Genomic DNA, 22,830 nt, shown 5'->3' with positions numbered 1-22,830 from the left:
TTGATTCTCTGTTCCAAGACTGCCAGAGATTTAGGATTTCTTAATTGCCCTCATGAGTGTGTCTATGTTCTAGAGTCTTTTGGTGCTGTAGAGGCTGTAAAATGGTGAAGTGGCACTTATCTGGTTGCTCTGTGTCATTGATGTATACTAATAGCCACTGAGGTGTCCAAACTGCTATCTGACCATGGGAAATTGGTCTGTACGCCTGTTGCTGAGGCACGTCTTTCAATCGCAGTGGCTCTCTATTTCTTCCATACTATTCTGGTACTGATCGAAAGACATTTACTAACTGATCTGTTCCATGTTGAGGTATAAGCAACTCTGCATGGACATAGAAGGCCCCTTCTTTCTTAGACTTGTCAGCTCATTATTCTGTGAGGAATTTCTGCTTCCTTTTGGTTTCCATCCAGGAAATGGTGCAGATATCTCATGTACCTACCCAGTGGTTTGGGGCTTTTCCCATGGGATTGCCACCGAAATCTTTGACTCTATGCCATGAATCTTTTTTGTTTCCTAGAAAGCTAAATCTTGAAGGCTCATAAGCAACAAGATTTATTCATTCATTCATTCATTCATGAAAAACACAGAGAGGGGCAGAGACATAGGCAGAGGGAGAAGCAGGCTCCAGGCAAAGAGCCTGATGTGGGACTCGATCCAGGAACTCGGGGATCATGCCCTGAGCCAAGGCAGACGTTCAACAGCTGAGCCACCCAGGTGTCCCTTAAAAATATTTTAAAACTTTTCCAAATTCACATGGTAAATAATCTAGAATAGGACTGAAATTCAGGGCTGTGCGATTAAAAAAATCAATGTTCATAACTAAGATTCTATGTTCTTATTTTAGTCCCAGTGCCTTCTTTTTGACAACTCTGGTCCATAAATTATGTTAACAGTTAATGCACTTAATTCTTATTACACCTATAGGTTATTTTTCTCTGAAACACATGGATACCATACATTTCTTCTGCTTGAAAAAACTAGAATTTTCCCATTTGCCTTCCAGATAAAACCTTGTATTTGTTAGTGTGGTATTCAGAAAGTAAAAGTAAATTAGGGAGATCAGAGTGAAGAAACAGGGGACTCAAGATGAGTTAAAGTTCAGAGTGATTAATGTACTTAATTGTATTTACTTATTTATGTTTTTTTAATTATCTATCGAAGAAAATATCCATTGGATTTCTGATATTTTTCCTAAGATACATTTAAAACTACCATCATGGGGTGCCTGGGTGATTCAGTCAGTTAAGTGGCAAACTCTCAATTGCGACTTGGAACCAAAGTACCACTACCCCCAGCCCATTTTTTGAGGTGGCACGTTGAAACTGACCTCTAAACTTTCCTATTTGCAATATGTAAAGAGTAGTTCATTCTGTCATGTCATGGCAAAATCCTTTTTTTTTTTTTTAAAGAATGACGAAGTTTTTTTTTTTAATTTTTTTTTTTATTTATTTATGATAGTCACACACACACAGAGAGAGAGGCAGAGACATAGGCAGAGGGAGAAGCAGGCTCCATGCACCGGGAGCCCGACGTGGGATTCGATCCGGGGTCTCCAGGATCGTGCCCTGGGCCAAAGGCAGGTGCCAAACTGCTGCGCCACCCAGGGATCCTGGCAAAATCCTTTTAAAAAAAAAAGATTTTATATATTTATTCATAAGACACACATAGAGAGAGAGGCAGAGACAGAGGCCAAGGGAGAAGCAGGCTCCTCACAGGGAGCCTGATGCAGGACTTGATCCCAGGGCCCTGGGATCATGCCCTGAGCCAAAGGCAGATGCTCAAACACCGAGCCACCCAGGCACCCATCAGCATGGCAACATCTTAGCCATTTTTCAATATGTTATACATTTGTGCACACCACTGTGGATCTTTGCCACAAAATCTTTTTACCTCAAGGTAGTGTCCCCTAAAGGTAAGAGGTGATCACAGCTGCAGAAAAATTTAGAGGACTCTAAAGAATAGAGAAGTCAAAAAAGGACTGTCCCTGTTCCCACTGGGACTCCTAGGAGGTAGTTGAGTGTGTCTAAGCAGAGAGGGTTGGGATGATCCCAGAGTCATCTGTACCATGGAAGCAGTGTGGAAGAGGTCCAGGAGTAGGGATGAAGAGGACAATAAATGAAGGACTGCTGAGGGAGACCATGGGGGAATTTCTGACGTCTTAGTAGATGCTAATGAGTTATGATGCCATTGCCCAAAAACTATGAAACCAAGCCTGTACCAATTTTTTTTAATGTATGCCTGATATTTGGATTGAAAACATTGTGAGTGCTACCTAAGTCATGGGATCAAATATTTTTTCCCTCAGCCTTCTCTATTAAGAAATTATCTCTGTCCTCTATATGTCTACTCCATGTTTAAATCATTCCCGTGACACCTTTGTGGGGGAGATTATAGTAGAGTAACTAATGCTACATGTCCTGTTTTCTTTATGAGATTGTAATTTGGGCAGCCCAGGTGGCTTAGCGGTTTAGCGCCGCCTTCGGCCCAGGGCCTGATCCTGGAGACCCAGGATCGAGTCCCATGTCGGGCTCCCTGCGTGGAGCCTGCTTCTCCCTCTGCCTGTGTCTCTGCCTCTCTCTCTGTGTGTGTCTCACATGAATAAATAAATAAAATCTTAAAAAAAAGAGATTGTAATTTTGCTGGATTAAGTCGTATTTATCTTGTTATATCCCATCCCTTGTAGGGTCAAACACAGGGTCTTATACTTCTCACATAGTAGGTACTTCGTATATAATATGTATATAATATGTAATATGTTATGAAATGAACTGAATTGTAAAGAAAATACCATTGAGTTTGTATTCCAGAAAAGACCCTTTCATATACTGCATTGTAGGACAAAGTAGCATCACACAGTTCTTTATCACATACATTAATGAGTTCTTACATAAATAAGCGAAGGGACAAAAATATTAGCAAAATGCTGTCAGTTACATAATAAGAGTTTTGCAGAGAATTTACTCTGAGTTCTCTAAAGCAGATAATTCAGTCCTGTGGCTCCAAATAGGCATTTATTATGTCTCCAGAATGCCCCTTTCTTTATTCCATCATTATAGAAGCTCTAATCATAGGGCACAATTTTAGAGAATATGTAAGTTAACATGAAAATTCAGATTTCCACTTATGGAAAATTGCATGTGGAAAAACCCCAGCTGTGATTCCTAAATAAACATCAAGAAAATGAACAGAAAAAACCTTAGTGTGAAACATTTCCCTTGAAGAATTTTCTTCTTACTCTGATACTGGCTTGATTACAGGAGGCTGTTGGAGTAATAGTTATATTTCCTTTGTGATTTTTTATTTTATGCCATTCTTGTAAAAACTGAATTTGTCTGATTTATTAATTTCTGTTTTGAGACATGAAAAATCACTGATCTCTAAATTTTCTTTGTATTGATTACCAACATCTCCATGAATCTGTATGAGACTGCCCCAGAAGACGACTTACCTCATTGTGAGAAGATGAGATATTGACTATTTCATGCATATAGCAAAATGTTAGAATAGTGTCTTGTAATTAAAAGTAACTGTATCTATAAGGATATGATTATGAAATAAACATTGGAAAATCTGGTTGAGAAAAAAGAAACTACTCACCCTATTAAAAATAATTTTTAAGGGTGCCTGGCTGGTTCAGTCAGTGGAGCATGTGACTTTTGACCTTGGGGTTGTTTATAAGTTTGAGTCCCACGTTGGGTCTAGAGATTACCTAAAAAAAGTTTTTATATGTCTCAAATTCTGAAACGCTCATGATGAACATGACACCCAAAGTGCATTTTTACAATAAATGTGTTACTTTGAGAAGAAATATCTTTGTGTCTAACTAAAGAATATGACAGACCTGAACTTTTATATTCTAGAACTAAAAGTCTTACTGTTTGACATTTTTATGTTCATTTATACATTTTATATAAATATAGACATTTCTAGAAATATAAATATTTTCACATTTCCCCCTATACATATGCTTACATATTTATATTTCATTTCTAAGGTATTTATATTTTTTGACCTACCTCATACTTTAGAGATAGTGATGGTTAACTCATTAAACACCCAAACCAAGTAAATGGGACAACAGCACAATTGTTAGACTCTATAGTGGTGCAGGCCATTTATGTGACCTTAACATGGATCTCTTAACATGGATCCCACAGCATCATGGTAAACAAGACAAATACTTTGGATAGAACAAATGCCTTTGTGATGTTCTTACAAATTTATATTCCCATTAATGGTGATATACCAAGAATAGAGTATATTTTTAATTTCTTTTAGGACCACAGCTATGTTTTCCTTCTCACAGCAAATGGTAAGATATCATCACTATTGGGAATTGAAGTCCACAAAAGAGAAAAAATAGTTCTTCAATGACCAAATGTGATTTTCAGAAGTCATGTTTAGTGAGTAACATGATTAATCTTGCATTTAAAAAGGAGTCAGAAATGATAAAAGGAAGAACATCTTCCTTCTTTTGAACTACATTTCACTCCACAAATACTAATACACAAAGAGTAGAGAGTCATGTGAAAAACCTATAAAGGATAATTCAATACAGGAACTTGCATAGAATTATTTTCCATGAACTAATCAGAACCTGCATTAATGTAAATGAAATCTACTTTAGCTTCCAGGAATGCCATTGATTCTTTAAGGGACCTAAAAGAATAAAGAATGAATGTATAAGAATAGTAATATGATGGTAATGTGTAATAATTATACATCTACCTAATTGCAGAATATAGTGCAAAGTGTAATCAGTACTGTTGTTGTGCCCAAGATAGCGAATCCGAGAAACCACCGAGGAGCTGACAACGATGCAAGCACACGAGGGTTTATTAGCAAGCTCGAGCTTGGGTCCAAGTATACCCGACACAGCGGAACAAGGACTTGGACCCCGAAGTGGGTTACAGCTGGGTTTTTATGGGCTGGTCTAGGGGATTTTCAGAAGGGATGGAGGAATTTCTCAAGTTCTGTTTACATTCTGATATGGGGCTTTCAAGGGCATTGAGCTCTGTTCTTATTCTAATAGGGGCTTCCTGCCCTTGGCTTGGGGTCTGTTCTTGTTCTAATATGGGACTTTCTACCATGGGCGTGGGCTCTGTTGTCTTTCTGATATGGGATTACCTGCCGAGGACACTGAGGACATTCTGCAGTTTTCCCATAAAGTTCAGCTCTTATTCACAGGGGCCTAAAATGGCTGTACTTGTGCTAACGCTAAACTTGAGGTGGAAAGGCTTTGATTTTTCTTGGCCTCCACACTGTGAAGAGCAATTTAGTAATCATTAATAATTCTCAGGTGTTTCCCTCATAGTCCAGTGATACAAAGCAATTGTTGTACATTTTCTGCCGATATCAGCCATCACTTTAAAATTGGTTTTGTTTATCTTTACTGAGTACAAAAATTGGCTGTTTTTTAATTTCGAATACATTTTAAATATGAAAATATTTTGATACTATATTACATATGTTGTACTTAAATTACATGCTGTAGCCTTCCACAACTCACCCTGATACTTTTGGTTTTCTTACATGCAAACTGAAACGTCCTTTGAAAAAAATCCTCATTAGCTGATAGGTCTCCTTTTGTTGACATATCCTAGAGATATGATAATTCCAGAAAGAGGATAAGGAGACAAGAATTTTAATCACTAAATCACAAAATCTTTTGTAAAATTGAATAACCTCCAGATGCTATCCTTTTTAGCCTTGTAAACTAATGGAAACATATTTCAAACTGTAGATTTTTCTTCCCTTTAATGAGGTCACTTGTACCTTTTAGTGGTCTACAAATAGCAAGCTAAATAAAAGAATGTCTTCTTTTTTTATACTCTGATAGCACTAAAAATGAACAAAAGCATCTCTGCTAAGCTTGTCTACTGTTATCTCCAGCCTCGTAGGCATATTTCATTTAAATTATTCCTTGTCTTTCATGAACATACACATTTGGTCTTGGCATGTAGCTGGGCCAGTGGCCATTTTTAACGTTGCAGCATAATAGACCCATGGGAGGAGAAAATAGTGTTCTATTTGTTAGTACTTCTCAAAGTACTTTGGATTGCATACAAAATTACCTGGGGATCTTGGTAAAATATAGCTTCTGACTCAGGAGGGCTGGGGTAAAGCCTGATGATTCACATTTCTAATAAATCTCAGGTGACCCAGTGCCGCTGGTCCACTAACCCTCACTTTGTTTGCTAGGTATGATCAAAGTGATGTATTTTCATCTTTTCTCTTGAATTGAGTGCAAGCTTGGGGGAAGGGACCTAACCTATCTTTATCTATTCTTCAGCAGGGCCAAGCACAGCACTCGGCATCTGGTGTGCGCTCAATAAACATATGTTGCATACCAGACGATAACCAAGAGTAAAGACTCCCTGTTCTCTGGTGCCCTAAATTTTGTTTTCTCTCAGAATGTATAACAACAAGAGACCCTTTTCTCACCTAGTCACGTGATCTGGTTACAAGTCAGAGTAGTAAATTGAAATTATAAGGTTGCACTCACTAGAAGTCACAGAACCAGGATGACAATTTTACAACTTCTTTTATCACCTCTTCCCAGCTTTCCTTTGTCTAGCTAGAACATATTCTAGGAGTGGTGCCCTCTTCAACTCCTCGTGGTCCAAAGTGCTGAAGTATTAAGCCTCTTAGAGGGAAAGTAAGGGAGGAGCACAGGAGGCTGAGGGTAACACCTTGAAAGTTCTTTTTAATTTGAGAATATCAACAGAGGGTCACCCGGACTTACACATGCATTGCTTTGACCTTCTTCTAAGATGTAAAATTGTTTGTTCTTGAGGTTATTTATCCACAGTTGTTGTTGTTGTTTTTTTTTTGTTTGTTTTGTTTTGTTTGTTTTTTTTAGTTAGAATTGCTCCTAAGCATTTTTGGAAACTGAAGAGGTCACTGGTGTGTGGCTGTTGCATTTTGCCCTAGATCATTAGGCATCCACCTTCAATAGTGTACAGTGAAGCCATCCTGTGGGGTGCTTGGGCAGCTTGCCTTCTTCGTGTGATGGACGTGTAGACAGTCTTATACCCACTCTGTGCTTAGAAAATCAGTGTTAACAAAAAGACATTAAAGGCATTCAAATTGGCAAAGAAGAAGTCAAACCCTCCCTCTTCGCCGATGACAAGATACTCTACATAGAAAACCCAAAAGCTTACACCCCAAGATTGCTAGAACTCATAGAGCAATTTGGTAGCGTGGCAGGATACAAAATCAATGCCCAGAAATCAATGGCATTTCTATACACTAACAATGTGACTGAAGAAAGAGAAATTAAGGAGTCCATCCCATTTACAATTGCACCCAAAAGCATAAGATGTCTAGGAATAAACCTAACCAAAGAGGTAAAGGATCTATACCCTAAAAACTATAGAACACTTCTGAAAGAAATTGAGGAAGACACAAAGAGATGGAAAAATATTCCATGCTCATGGATTGGCAGAATTAATATTGTGAAAATGTCAATGTTACCCAGGGCAATTTACACGTTTAATGTATTCCCTATCAAAATACCATGGACTTTCTTCAGAGAGTTAGAACAAATTATTTTAAGATTTGTGTGGAATCAGAAAAGATCCCGAAGAGCCAGGGGAAGTTTAAAAAAGGAAACCATAGCTGGGGCCATCACAATGCCAGATTTCAGGTTGTACTACAAAGCTGTGGTCATCAAGACAGTGTGGTACTGGCACAAAAACAGACACATAGATCAATGGAACAGAATAGAGAACCCAGAAGTAGACCCTCAACTTTATGGTCAACTTATATTCGATAAAGGAGGAAAGACTATCCACTGGAAGAAAGACAGTCTCTTCAATAAATGGTGCTAGGAAAATTGGACATCCACATGCAGAAGAATGAAACTAGACCACTCTCTTTCACCACACACAAAGATAAACTCAAAATTGATGAAAGATCTAAATGTGAGACAAGACTCCATCAAAATCCTAGAGGGGAACACAGGCAACACCCTTTTTGAACTCGGCCACAGTAACTTCTTGCAAGATACATCCACAAAGACAAAAGAAACAAAAGCAAAAATGAACTATTGGGACTTCATCAAGATAAGAAGCTTTTGCACAGCAAAGGATACAGTTAACAAAACTCGAAGACAACCTACAGAATGGGAGAAAATATTTGCAAATGATGTATCAGATAAAGGGCTAGTTTCCAAGATCTATAAAGAACTTATTACACTCAACACCAAAGAAACAAACAATCCAATCATGAAATGGGCAAAAGACATGAAGAGGAATCTCACAGAGGAAGACATAGACATGGCCAACATGCACATGAGAAAGTGCTCTGCATCACTTGCCATTAGGGAAATACAAATCAAAACCACAATGAGATACCACCTCACACCAGTGAGAGAGGGGAAAATTAATAAGGCAGGAAACCACAAATATTGGAGAGGATGCGGAGAAAAGGGAACCCTCTTACACTGTTGGTGGGAATGTGAACTGGCGCAGCCACTCTGGAAAACTGTGTGGAGGTTCCTCAAAGAATTAAAAATAGATCTGCCCTACGACCCAGCAATTGCACTGTGGGGATTTACCCCAAAGATTCAGATGCAATGAAACGCCGGGACACCTGCACCCCAATGTTTATAGCAGCAATGTCCACAATACCAAACTATGGAAGGAGCCTTGGTGTCCATCGAAAGATGAATGGATAAAGGAGATGTGGTTTATGTATAAAATGGAATATTACTCAGCCATTAGAAACGACAAATACCCACCATTTGCTTCGATGTGGATGGAACTGGAGGGTATTATGCTGAGTGAAGTGAGTCAATCGTAGAAGGACAAACAGTGTATGTTCACATTCATTTTGGAAAAATAAATAATAGTGAAAGGGAATAAAGGGGAAAGGAGAAGAAATGTGTGGGAAATATCAGAAAGGGAGACAGAACATAAAGACTCCTAACTCTGGGAAACGAACTAGGTGTGGTGGAAGGGGAGGAGGGCGGGGGGTGGGGGTGACTGGGTGATGGGCACTGAGGGGGGCACTTGACGGGATGAGCACTGGGTATTATTCTGTATGTTGGTAAATTGAACACCAATAAAAAATAAATTTATTAAATAAAAAAATTAAAAAAGTAAATTCTAGAATCTCCAAAATTATACCAACAATTATTTACATATTCAGAAAAATGAAACCGAAGAAAATATTTCGTTACGTGCTCAGTATCAATATAAAATTCCTCAGAAAGAGAAACAATTTTTATTTGTAGTAAGCTGAGCATGTGGCTCTACCAGTATAATGCCCGAGTTCTGCCTCTAAAATCCTGGTGGAAGTAGTGAAAAGATGGTGATTTAAACACACCTGTGTGTATACACAGGTACAAAAGATTGAAGGGTGTACGGAAAATATTTTAGGGCTACTTGGCCTATTAGGTATGTTTCAAACTGATCAAAATCTGATAACACTGTCATAGGCAGCATTCTAAGATGGCAGAAAAATCTTCTAAGGAGCACATTTTATGTATTTTTTATTTTTTTAAAGGAATCTTTTCAATTTATTATTATTTTTTTATGATAGTCATACAGAGAGAGAGAGAGGGACAAGGCAGAGATACAGGCAGAGGGAGAAGCAGGCTCCATGCACCGGGAGCCCGATGTGGGATTCGATCCCGGGTCTCCAGGATCACGCCCTGGGCCAAAGGCAGGCGCCAAACCGCTGCGCCACCCAGGGATCCCCCAAGGAGCACATTTTAGATACTCTCCTCATTTTGAGTGTGGCCAGAGCCTGTGAATATGATAGGATTCACTTCCCGGATTAAATTCATCAAAGGTAAAAAAAAAAAAAAAAATTTAGCTAAGGGTAAATTAACTGACTAGGTCTAACCCAGTTAGATGAATCCTTAAAAGGGATCTCCATGAAGTCAGACTCGCAGTATGAGAAAGTCTATGGAAGAGCCATCTGGCAAAGGCACAAGACTCCCCTCTGGCCAAGGAGCAAAACAACAGTAACCCCAGTCCAAGGTTATTAATTCTGCCAACAGCCAAGGGGCTTGGAAGAGAACCCTGGGTCTTCTGGGTTGATGGATGCAAATGGATGAGATTGCACTTGCAGAGACACCTGTATTTCAACTGCGTGAGACTCTTGAGTAGAGCATCCAGCTGTGTCACAGCAACCCCTGATGTACCAGATGGCGATAATAAATGCGTGTTATCTTCAGCCATCAATTTGCGGTAATTTGTCATGCAATCATAGACAGTAAGACACTAAGGCATTTCTCATATAATCAAGTAGGATAGCATGTCTGGTGCGTAGTTTTTGAGACTTGATTTTTACAAATAATGTTTCTAGCTGCTTCAAGGACTACAGTGTTTTTGCAATTGACACGGATTGTGCGCTCTCTTTCAAACTTCTCATCCTAACATAACATAGTGAATTCGTGGGTCAGAATTCCCTGACAACTTCTTCCGCGTGTCTGGGCCTGATTGGGGGGGAACTTATTCCCGAGGAACTTATTCCCGCGCGCAGAGGCAGCCCCTGCGGCTCCCCGCTGACAGCACAGGACAGGAGCTGCGGCTCACCCCTTTAACCCCAACCCAATTCCCTTGTTTTTGAAGAATTTATTTATTCATGATAGACACACAGAGAAAGAGAGCGAGGCAGAGACCCAGGCGGATGCAGAAGCAGGCTCCATGCAGGGAGCCCCACGCGGGACCCCACCCCAGGGCTCCAGGGTCAGGCCCAGGCTGAAGGCGCCTCAACCGCTGGGCCACCCCGGCCGCACCCAATTTCTTAAAAGCTGCGCCCGGATCCAGTCACCAGGCCCTCTCAAGCTGCAGCTGGGCAGCCACGCAGGCGGGTTCTTCACTGACTCCGGAAGCATCTAAGCAGAACTTTGGGGAGGTGGCGGGGGTCCCTGGGGCCACGTTAAGAGGCAACCCGCGCGGTTCACATCACTTTGAAAATGGCTTTGAAAAAAAAAAAAAAGAAACAATCGCTTTGGCACTGATGAGCTGGGATCCTGGGCCGCTCAGTCCGCAGGCCTCGGGAGCGGGCGTCAAAGCAGGTTTTGCAGTCCTCTCGCCTCAGCTGCTGCCCGCGACCACAATTACAGGGGCCTGCCAGGACCCTTTGGAGCCCGACAACCCGGAAGTGCCTGACCACGCCTACCCACTGCGCCTGCGCGAGGCGCCCCCCCTCCGGCGAGCAGGGAGACTGGCGCTGGGCGGGCTGAGAGGCTCGTCGCGCCTGCGCGGAAGGCCCCGGGGAGCAGCGTCGTTACTTTCCAAACGAGTGGCGGGAACCGTTGGAGCCCGTGTGGTCGCCGCCTGCCGGGTAGCAGCGCGCTCCCTCGTCCCTAGGCCTGGTCATGGCGCTGCAGCTGTCCCGCGAGCAAGGCATCGCCCTGCGCGGGAGCGCGGACATCGTGGCCGAGTTCTTCTGCAAGTCCCGCTCCCGCAGGCCAGAGGGCGGGGAGAGCTGAGGCCTGGCGGCCCTGGAGGCCCTGGGCCACGGAGGCGGGGGCGGGGGCGGGGGTGGGGGCGGCTCTGCTCCAGCGCCCGCCTGGCTGGAGAATCTAATCTAGGCGCCTTGCTCCTGGGGCAGCGGGAAGCCCAGGTGCTGCCCAGGCCTGCCTCGCGCCGGCCCCTCCCCAGCAGCCTTGCTTTAAACTGCGGATCCCACAGGCTTCCCAGCCCGGCCGGCCGGCACCGCCCCGAGCGGGTGGAGCCCCAGTACATTTTGCACAGCCCATCCACCAAGCTTTGATTCCGGCACTGAGGGCGATGGACTGGATTTAGGAAACTCTGTCCTGGACCAGGCCATGTTTGCACCCTCTGATAGACTCTGGCAGGAGAAGAGGAGGGAAAAGTGAGGGAGAGGCTTGCTCTGGAGCATTGGACCGGTTAATCAGTCAATTGCTAATCCAGACGCAAAAGCCTATTTGGACACCCTGTGATCACATAACCTGAATTGGGGCTTGCATTACCGTGAGCTTGTAGTTCTACTTTGACGCTAGGTTAATGCAGTTTGGCATTTTTATTTCCGCATAAAAGCACGTATCGTGTTCTTTTGATTTAGAAGCAACATTTTTAAGGATTTTCAGTGGCACTTTTCACCTACTCTGCTTTCAGCGAGACACCCACAAACGCACATTAGGCTTTTTCAGTTTGATGCCATGAATGAAACCGCAGCCACATCTAAATAGGTTTTATTTTCCAGAGTTACAAAGTGGAAATAACTTTAACATTCCTTTTGTTTTCAGCATTTGGCGTCAACAGCATTTTATATCAGCGTGGCATATATCCACCTGAAACCTCTACCAGAGTGCAGAAATACGCATTCACCTTGCTTATAACAACAGATCCTGAGCTCATAAAGTAACTCAGTAATGTAGTGGAACAAGTGAAAGGTATTTAATTGTTGAAAACCAATTTGAGTTTCGCAGGCCTTCTTGGACCCGTACTTTCTGGCATCTTGGTGTTCATTTTTCAGCTCTATACAAAGAGGTGTAAAACACTGCAATCTCAAATAAAGCGATTCTCCATCGGAAGGAAGCAAATAATAAAGTGAAAGAAACTCCACTCTTCCCTACCACATTTTGAGTGGGTTAAATACGTTGATGTTAGGAATCTGATCTGGCTTCACAAAACAATCTCTATCAACTCTTTTTGAAGTGATTTTTGCAGTTCGTGTAGCCAGGTGGAACAAGTTGGAATTTTACATAACTATGATGATGTTTATTGTTGGAGAGAAATCCACTATATATTTTTACATGACATATTTTCTATAGCTGCCTGGAGTTTAAAACCGTCATTATTTTAAGATAAAAGAAAATGAAATTGGATCCAGCCTGGGAACTAAACTTAAAAAAATACTACTAATAGAGTACCCAATAAAGTTTTTTAATGTCTTACTTTCTTCATTTGTCTTTGTTAAAATCCTGCCTGTAAGTTAGCCGTTTCTATCTGAACACTCCTTGTTTTTCCGTAGCTCAAGAAATTCCTGAATACTTGTTCTCCATCTATTCTGTCTCTTTTTCCCCCATGTTTTTCTCTACTTAGGATTCTCACTTCTAATTTTTCTGTGTTATAGGATGTTTCTCCCTGGCTCCTCATTTGACCTTCCAAAGCTAGTTCCAAAAAAAACCAAAAAAAACATTATAGTATTTTTTTTTTATTCCTAAGTCATATATATATATATATATATATATTGTTTCAAGAGGCTTTATTTTTAGAATTCTATTAATTATATTTTTATCATCTTCAGGGCTAAATCACCCAGGGCGATACTCAGATTACTTAGCCTGCAACATAGAAGTAACTAAGAATCTATGTCACCTTAATTTGATGAAGAAGCAAACCCTGCCTAAGTTACTGGTTTTTAGGTTGTCTCCTTTAAGACTACACTGATGACATTTCACCTCGGTTGTATGTACACCTTCCTATTTAATTTGTCCCTTTTATTTTAGTTAGAATGGGGGAATTGCTCTTCTTAGAGGCAAATTGTTCAATCTCTTTGAATCCCCATCCCTCTAGCCTTCTTAAGGACTCTACCCTAGTTCTTCTCTGGTATTTCTGACTTCTTTCTTTTGAGATATTTTCATTGGTTTCATTTGTCTTCAGTTTTAAAAGAAAAAGATTTCCACCCACCCCAGATCTTTAAGTGACTACCCAATCTCTTCCTTTTCAGACCAAAATTGAGAAAAGGTTGTTTTTTGTCGAGGGGTCGGCAAGCCTGAGGGCACATATCCAACAAGTGGCCTATTTTTGTACTACCTGCAAACTGAGTGTTTTCAGATTTTGAAAGGCTAGTTTTTAAAAGACTACGCAAGAGACCTAGGGGGCCCACAAGTCCTAAATATTACAAGATTGTTTTTGTCTCTTGAAAGAAAACAACAACTGTGTATTCTTGAGTATATTATCCCCAGTTCCAAGATTAATTCAGGGCTCATTATGAGGTCCCCTTATTATAATCTCTAAGATGACTTCTGACACATACATAACTTTACTAACAATCTTTGTGTAGTTGACTCACAAACATACATCCAACCCAAGTCTTCTCTTTGCTCATATAGTAAGTGGCTCCCTTGATATCCACATGTGGCTATCCTAGTGATACTTGAAAACTAAATTTAAGGGGGTCCTGGCTGGCTCAGTCAGTAGAGCATGCAACTCTTGATCTTGGGTTGTAAGTTCCAGCCCCACATTGGGTGTGGAGATTACTTAGAAATAAAACCTTAGGGCAGCCCGGGTGGCTCAGCAGTTTAGCACTGCCTTCAGCCCAGGGCATGATCCTGGAGACCTGGGATCGAGTCCCACATCAGGCTCCCTGCATGGAGCCTGCTTCTCCCTTTGCCTGTGTCTCTGCCTCTCTCTCTATGCCTCTCTCTCTCTCTGTCATGAATAAATAAATAAAATCTTTAAAAAAGAAGAAAAATAAAACCTTATAAAATTGTAAGCATCATGTCTCATTCCCATTCTCTTTCTCTCAATGAATGGATCAACCTTCCAACCAGTGGTATAAACCAGAAAGTTGGGAACTATCCCTGAGTATTTCCTCTTCCTTAGTCTCATAAGTATCCAATAAATCTTAACAATTTTAACCACGAAATCTCTTCACTCTACCTATACTGATCCATCTCTCCCAATTTATCCTTCTATAAGCCTTCAGTACCTCTTGCTTGAATTACTAATCAATTAGCATCCCTAGATCCTCTCTTTACTTCCACTCTACTTTCCACACATCACAGCCAAAAGGATAGTTCTGAAATATAAGTTTAATCACATCACACCCTGCTTCAGACACAGTAATGACTTCCCTGGTACTTGAAGTATAAGTTCTTTAATTTAGCCCATGTGACCTTGTGTGGTCTGACCCCTATGTATCTTGCACAAACCGACCTTGTTCATTCTCCCTTTCTTAACTGTATCTGTATTACCCTTTCAATCCTCTGGTCAGATACTTTTTGCTTTCCAGTATTTTAGACCTGTACCCTTTTCTGTAACCTTTTGCATATTTAATTGTATTTACTTGTAGAACTGAAGTCCAGTGAGAATTCCCTGAGTCAAATTTTCCTATATTCTCTCATTGGATCACATACTGCACCTTCTTGGCACTTATTACAATTAAAAATTTACATTCATTGCTGCAGTGATTAGATTAATGCTCATCTTCTGCAATTTACCTTGGATTACAGTATACTGCATGTTCACTACTCTGTGCTTAGCATTCAGTACTAACTACATCTGCTATGGATACTGAGAATTGGAAAACGGGAGCTAGGTTATCGTGAGGCAAGTTTTCTGTACAGGTTGGAGGAGTTCCAAAATACCAGTGGTAGGATTTGCTAAGGGTAGAAAGTGAGACCTGGGAAGAGTTACTTTGTAATGCAGTGAACCAAAACAGATGCCTTGTTCTATATTGCAGATTGGTTATACAAGTGTTCAGTTCAGAAGCTGGTGGTATTCATCTCAAATAATGAAAGCAGTGAAGTCCTTGAAAGGTGGCAGGTTGACATTGAGTGCGACAAGACTGCAAAAGATGACAGGTAAGTATGAATTAAACTGCTTCCATTTTCATGATTTTTTTCCCAAAACTTGTTTTCTTGACTAAATGAGTTCTAACCAAATTGAACTAGTTTCGTATAAGGTAGTTTGTTTGTAATTATGTTAGATCTCCTGTGGAGAAGAATAAGACTCACAAACTGTGCTCACAAAAGAGTCATGCCTATTATGGACTTGTATAGTGTACTTTTAACATAACTGCCCTTAGTCTAAAATCCATGAATTTCAACCGTTAGTATTTATGGTGCTATATGTAAGCTATGTATTAGGTGTATTAGGATGTATTAGGTGGCCCATTTAATGGATTGTGTCAAGGTACTTTTAACCATGAAGTATTATCCTAGACGTTCTCCTAGCTTGATATGCAGCTCTACTGTATTTCATTTAATGCTATGAACTTCCTAAGACACTCTGAACTGAAGTTCTTAGATCCTCTGGATGGGAAATGCCCCCTCATTATATGCTAATTCTTAGCATTGTCCAAGGCATGCTTACCTGTAAACTCAGAACTCTCTCTCATAATGAAATGTACTTTGTTCCTGAAGCCTTTGGTCTATTTTAGAAAATGTTTATTTGATTATTTTAAATAATTTATTTTTATTGGTGTTCAATTTACCAACATACAGAATAACACCCAGTGCTCATACCGTCAAGTGCCCCCCTCAGTGCCCACCATCCAGTCACGCCCACCCCGCCCTCCTCCCATTCCACCGCCCCTAGTTCGTTTCCCAGAGTTAGGAGTAAGTAAGTTCTGTCTCCCTTTCTGATATTTCCCACACATTTATTGACCCTACCCTTATATTCCCTTTCACTCTTATCTATATTCCCCAAATGAATGAGAACATATAATGTTTGTCCTTCTCCGATTGACTTACCTTCACTCAGCATAATACCCTCCACTTCAATCCACGTTGAAGCAAATGGTGGGTGTTTGTCATTTCTATTGGCGGAGTAATATTCCATTGGATACATAAACCACATCTTTATCCATTCATCTTTCGATGGACACCAAGGCTCCTTCCACAGTTTAGCTATTGTGGATATCGCTGCTAGAAACATTGGGGTGCAGGTGTCCCGGCATTTCATTGCATCTGAATTTAGGGGTAAATCCCAGCAGTGCAATTGCTGGGTCATAGGGCAGCTCTATATTTAACTCTTTGAGGAACCTCCACACACTTTTCCAGAGTGGATGCACCAGTTCACATTCCCACCAACAGTGTAAGAGGGTTCCCTTTTCTCCACATCCTCTCCAATATTTGTGGTTTCCTGCCTTGTTAAATTTCCCCATTCTCACTGGTGTGAGGTGGTATCTCATGGTGGTTTTGATTTGTACTTCCCTGATGGCAAGTGATGCAGAGCATTTTCTCATGTTCATGTTGGCCATGTCCAGGTCTTCCTCTGTGAGATTTCTGTTCATGTCTTTTGCCCATTTCATGATTGGATTGTTTGTTTCTTTGGTGTTGAGTTTAAGAAGTACTTTGCAGATCTTGGATGCTAGCCCTTTATCTGATACGTCATTTGCAAATATTTTCTCCCATCTGTAGCTTGTCTTTTAGTTTTGTTGACTGTATCCTTTGCTGTGCAAAAGCTTCTTATCTTGATGAAGTCCCAATAGTTTATTTTTGCTTTTGTTTCTTTTGCCTTCCTGGATGTATCTTGCAAGGTGTTACTGTGGCCGAGTTCAAAAAGGGTGTTGCCTGTGTTCTCCTCTAGGATTTTGATGGAGTCTTGTCTCACATTTAGATCTTTCATCCATTTTGAGTTTATCTTTGTGTGTGGTGCAAGAGAGTGGTCTAGTTTCATTCTTCTGCATGTGGATGTCCAATTTTCCCAACACCATTTACTGAAGAGACTGGCTTTCTTCCAATGGATAGTCTTTCCTCCTTTATTGAATATTAGTTGACCAAAAAGTTCAGGGTCCACTTCTGGGTTCTCTATTCTGTTCCATTGATCTATGTGTCTGTTTTTGTGCTGGTACCACACTGTCCTGATGACCACAGCTTTGTAGTACAAACTGAAATCTGGCATTGTGATGCCCCCCGCTATGGTTTTCTTTTTTAAAATTCCCCTGGCTATATGAGGTCTTTTCTGATTCCACACAAATCTTAATATAATTTATTCTAACTCTCTGAAGAATGTCCATGGTATTTTGATAGGGATTGCATTAAACGTGTAAATTGCCCTGGGTACCATTGACATTTTCACAATATTAATTCTGCCAATCCATGAGCATGGACTATTTTTCCATCCCTTTGTGTCTTCCTCAATTTCTTTCAGAAGTGTTCTATAGTTGTTAGGGTATAGATCTTTTACCTCTTTGGTTAGGTTTCTTCCTAGGTATCTTATGCTTTTGGGTGCAATTGTAAATGGGTTTGACTCCTTAATTTCTCTTTATTCAGTCTCATTGTTAGTGTATAGAAATGCCACTGAATTCTGGGCATTGATTTTGTATCCTGCCACACTGCCAAATTGCTGTATGCGTTCTAGCAATCTTTGGGTGGAGGCTTTTGGTGTTTCTACGTAGAGTATCATGTCATCGGCAAAGAGGGAGAGTTTCACTTCTTCTTTGCCAATTTGAATGTCTTTAATGCCTTTTTGTTGTCTGACTGCTGAGGCTAGGACTTCCAGTACTATGTTGAATAGCAGTGGTGAGAGTGGACATCCCTGTCTTGTTCCTGATCTTAGGCGAAAGGCTCCCGGTGCTTCCCCATTGAGAATTATATTTGCTGTGGGCTTTTCGTAGATGGCTTTTAAGATGTTGAGGACTGTTTCCTCTATTCCTACACTCTGAAGAGTTTTGATCAGGAATAGACGCTGTATTTTGTCAAATGCTTTCTCTGCATCTAATGAGAGGATCATACGGTTCTTGGTTTTTCTCTTGCTGATATGATGAATCACATTGATTGTTTTATGAGTGTTGAATCAGCCTTCTGTCCCGGGGAAAAATCCTACTTGGTCATGGCGAATAATTTTCTTAATGTGTTGTTGGATCCTATTGGCTAGTATCTTGTTGAGAATTTTTGCTTCCATGTTCATCACGGATATTGGTCTGGAACTCTCCTTTTTGGTGGGATCTTTGTCTGCTTTTGGAATTAAGGTGATGCTGGCCACATAGAACGAATTTGGAAGTACTCCATCTCTTTCTATCAAACAGCTTTAGTAGAATAGGTATGGTTTCTTCTTTAAACGTTTGATAGAATTCCCCTGGGAAGCCATCTGGCCCTGGACTTTTGTGTCTTTGGAGGTTTTTGATGACTGCTTCAATTTCCTCCCTGGTTATTGGCCTGTTTAGGTTTTCTATTTCTTCCTGTTTCGGTTTTGGTAGTTTGTGGCTTTCAGGAATGCGTCCATTTGTTCCAGTTTGCCTAATTTATTGGCGTATAGCTGTTCATAATATGTTTTTAAAATCGTTTCTAATTCCTTGGTGTTGGTAGTGATCTCTCCTTTCTCATTCATGATTTTATTAATTTGAGTCTTCTCTCTCTTCTTTTTAATAGGTCTGGCTAATAGTTTATCTATCTTAATTAATTCTTTCATAGAACCAACTCCTGGTTTTGTTGATCTGTTCCACAGTTCTTTTGTTCTCAATTTCATTGAGTTCTGCTCGAATCTTTATTAACTCTCTTCTGCTGGGTGTAGGATCTATTCGCTGTTTTTTCTCTAGCTCCTTTATGTGTAAGGTTAGCTTTTGTATTTGAATTCCTTCCAGTTTTTGAATGGATGCTTGTATTGTGATGTATTTCCCCCTCAGGACTGCTTTTGCTGCATCCCAAAGATTTTGAACGATTGTATCTTTATTCTCATTAGGTTCCATGAATCTTTTTAATTCTTCCTTAATTTCCTGGTTGACCTTTTCATCTTTTAGCAGGATAGTCCTTAACCTCCACGTGTTTGAGGTCCTTCCAAACTTCTTGTTGTGATTTAGTTCTAATTTCAAGGCATTATGGTCTGAGAATATACAGGGGATGATCCCAATCTTTTGGTATCGGTTCAGACCCGATTTGTGACCCAGTATGTGGTCTATTCTGGAGAAAGTTCCATGTGCACTTGAGAAGAATGTGTATTCAGTTGAGTTTGGATGTAAAGTTCTGTAGATATCTGTGAAATCCATCTGGTCCAGTGTATCATTTAAAGCTCTTGTTTCTTTGGAGATGTTGTGCTTAGATGACCTATCCAGTGGAGAAAGCCTTAAATCGAAGTCACCAAGTATATTATTATCTAAATATGTCTTAATTTATGTTATTAATTGATTGATAGTTTTGTCAGCTCCCACATTCGGGGCATATATATTGAGGATTGTTAAGTCCTCTTCTTGGATAGATCCTTTAAGTATGATATAGTGTCCCTCTTCAACTCTCACTACCGTCTTTGGGAAAAACTTTAGTTTTTCTGATATAAGGATGGCTACCCCTGCTTTCTTTTGAGGACCCTTTGAGTAGTACATGGTTCTCCAACCTTATATTTTCAGGTTGTAGGTGTCTTTCTGTCTGAGTCTCTTGTAGACAGCCAATAGATGGGTCCTGCTTTTTTATCCAGTCTGAAACCCTGTGCCTTTTGATGGGGTCATTAAGCCCATTCACGTTCAGAGTTACTATTGAAAGATAGGAGTTTAGTGTCATCATGATATCTATTCAGTCCTTGTTTTGTGGATTGTTCCACTGAACTTCTCCTTAAAGGGGAATTTTAAGAGTCCCCCTTAAAATTTCTTGCAGAGCTGGTTTGGAAGTCACATATTCTCTCAGCGCCTGCCTGTCTTGGAAGCTCTTTATCTCTCCTTCTATTCTGAATGAGATCCTTGCCGGATAAAGTATTCTTGGTTGCATGTTCTTCTCATTTAGGACCCTGAATATATCCTGCCAGCCGTTTCTGGCCTTCCAGGTGTCTGTAGAGAGGTCTGCTGTAACCCTAATACTCTTCCCCATAATAGTCAGGGATTTCTTGTCTCTTGATGCTTTAAGGATCTTCTCTTTATCTTTAGAATTTCCAAGCTTAACTATTAAGTGTCGAGGTGTTGAACTGTTTTTATTGATTTTAGGGGGAGATCTCTCTATCTCTCTATCTCCTGGATTTGAATGCCTGTTTCCCTTCCCAGATTAGGAAAGTTTTCAGCTATGATTGGTTAAAATACGTATTCTGACCCTCTGTCCCTTTCGGCGCCCTCGGGAACCCCAATTATACGTAGGTTTTTCTTCCTCAGGCTGTCGTTTATTTCCTTTTATCTATCTTCATGGTCTTTTAATTGTTTGTCTCTTTTTTCCTCTGTTTCCCTCTTTGTTGTCTTCTATGTCACCCACTCATTCTTCCAGCTCATGAACCCTCGTTGTGAGGACTTCTAGTTTGGATTGCATCTCATTCAATTGATTTTTAATTTCTCCCTGATTAGTTCTAAATTCTGCAGTCATGAAGTCTCTTGAGTCATTTATGCTTTTTTCTAGAGCCACCAGTAGCTGTATAATAGTGCTTCTGAATTGGCTTTCTGACATTGAATTCTAATCCAGATTTTGTAACTCTTTGGGAGAGAGGACTGTTTCTGATTCTTTCTTTTGAGGTGAGGTTTTCCTTCTAGTCATTTTGCTCAGTGCAGAGTGGCCAAAAACAAGGTGAATTGGGAAAAGGAGAAATTGAGAAGAGAGAAAGGAGGAAAGAAAAGAGAAAAAGAAAAACGAAAAAAGGAAGAAAAAAAGAGGAAAAAGAGAAAGAAAAAGAAGGGAAAAAAAGGCCAAGGGAAACAAATAAAATTCAAAAAGCAAAAAAAAACAAAAAACAAAAAACAAAAAACAAAAACAAAAACAAAAAAAAAACAAAAAACAAAAAACAAAAACAAACAAACAAACAAAAAACACAGGGGAGTATCTTCTGATTCTGTATACTTTAAGTCCCTTGACTTCCCCTGGAACTTGTCCATCTAGTTGGTCTCTAGGGGACGGGCTTGTTGTGCTGATTTTCAGGTGTTAGCGCTTGGGGGAGGTGCTCTACCCCCTGCCTGGTGCAGGGCTCAGAGGGGCTCGTTTACCCCTTGAGGCCCCAGAAGAAACACCTGCAGTGGCAGCGGCCTGCTCTGGAGCTCTGGAGTCAGCTCCTGCAGTTACTACGGAGCTCTCCATCTGCTGGGGCCTGGATGCTCCGGGGTCGGGGCCGCTGATCTGCTCAGCTTGGGGCAGGAGCGTCCTTCCCATCCTGGACCCGCCTGGCCTCTGCCTGTCCCGGGAGGAGGCCGGATCCTGGGCTGTGTCCCTGGCGCCCTGTGCTCCTGGGCCTGTGCTGTTGGATTTGTGCTCCCACCACACAGCCGCCTCTCTGCAGAACTGTGGCCCTAGACCCTGTGAGCTGCTCCCGGGTCCAGCCGTGTCTGCGCTGCAGCCCTTTAGGGAGCTCAGCACACTCTCCCCGGGGCGAAGTTGCTCTGTTAGTGTCCCATGGAGCCTGCGGGCATCCCCGCCTTTCTGGGGTCCTGCTCCAACTCCCTGCGAGGCCTTTCTGCCCAGGAAGATTGGTGAAGCTCCTGCTTCTCTGGGCCTGGGCTCTCCTGTCCTGGGGACACTCGCCCTGGCCTTCGCCTGGCTCCTTGCATGGCCCCTCCCCCTTGGATGCCTTTTGTTTCTTTATTTCTTTTTTCGCAGTCTTCCTACCTTGATAGAAGTGCGAACTCTTCTCACTGTAGCATTCCAGCTGTTCTCTCTTTAAATCTCAGGCCGAATTCATAGATTTTCAGGATGATTTCAAGATTATCTAGGTAATTGGTGGGGACAGGTGATTTGGGGACCCTACTCTTCCGCCATCTTGCCCCTCCCCTGGAAAATGTTTAATAATAAAAACAACTTGATATAACATCTTCTTTGAAGCACTACAGAATTAGACATTTATGTATTCCTAAAAATGCCAAAATGATTATGCCAATTAAAGATCTTAGATACTAATTGTTATCTTTATTTTACAATATGCTGAATGTTTCCTGACTTGAAGCACTTGGCAGGTTTTCTGGTCATCTGTTATTTAATGACCTGATACTAAGATCAGCCTTAATCACTGGAATAATAAGTGAAATTATAATTGTTTTTTAAAAACTCCTTTTGAATGCATTCCTTAATTTGAGTTTTGAAGCATTTAATCAAACAAATAATCTTACCAGTGTTTTAAATAACTTGTTAAAACTTAAAATGAATCAACTCATTTGGTTTCTTCAGTAGCACACCCAGAGGAAAGTCTCAGAAGGTCATCCAGGATGAGATCCTCTCCGTAATCCGACAGATCACAGCTACCGTGACGTTTCTGCCGCTGTTGGAAGTCTCTTGTAAGTATT

The 22,830-nt window shown here is 41.0% G+C and overlaps 1 long non-coding RNA gene across 1 annotated transcript; it reads left to right on the top strand.

Annotated features, from left to right (window-relative positions):
• The first annotated feature begins 11,588 nt into the window (after window positions 1–11,588).
• Window positions 11,589–22,743, top strand: LOC140598515 (uncharacterized). Its single transcript, XR_012000952.1, has 3 exons — window positions 11,589–12,376; window positions 15,394–15,514; window positions 22,715–22,743. It is a non-coding gene; the product is annotated as an uncharacterized lncRNA (long non-coding RNA).
• The last annotated feature ends 87 nt before the right edge of the window (window positions 22,744–22,830 follow it).

The sequence above is a fragment of the Vulpes vulpes genome, chromosome 4 (genome assembly GCF_048418805.1).
Source record: "Vulpes vulpes isolate BD-2025 chromosome 4, VulVul3, whole genome shotgun sequence".
NCBI lineage: Eukaryota > Metazoa > Chordata > Mammalia > Carnivora > Canidae > Vulpes > Vulpes vulpes.
The sequence above is the reverse complement of the archived record's forward strand: the minus strand, read 5'-3'. Positions and strand labels throughout refer to the sequence as shown.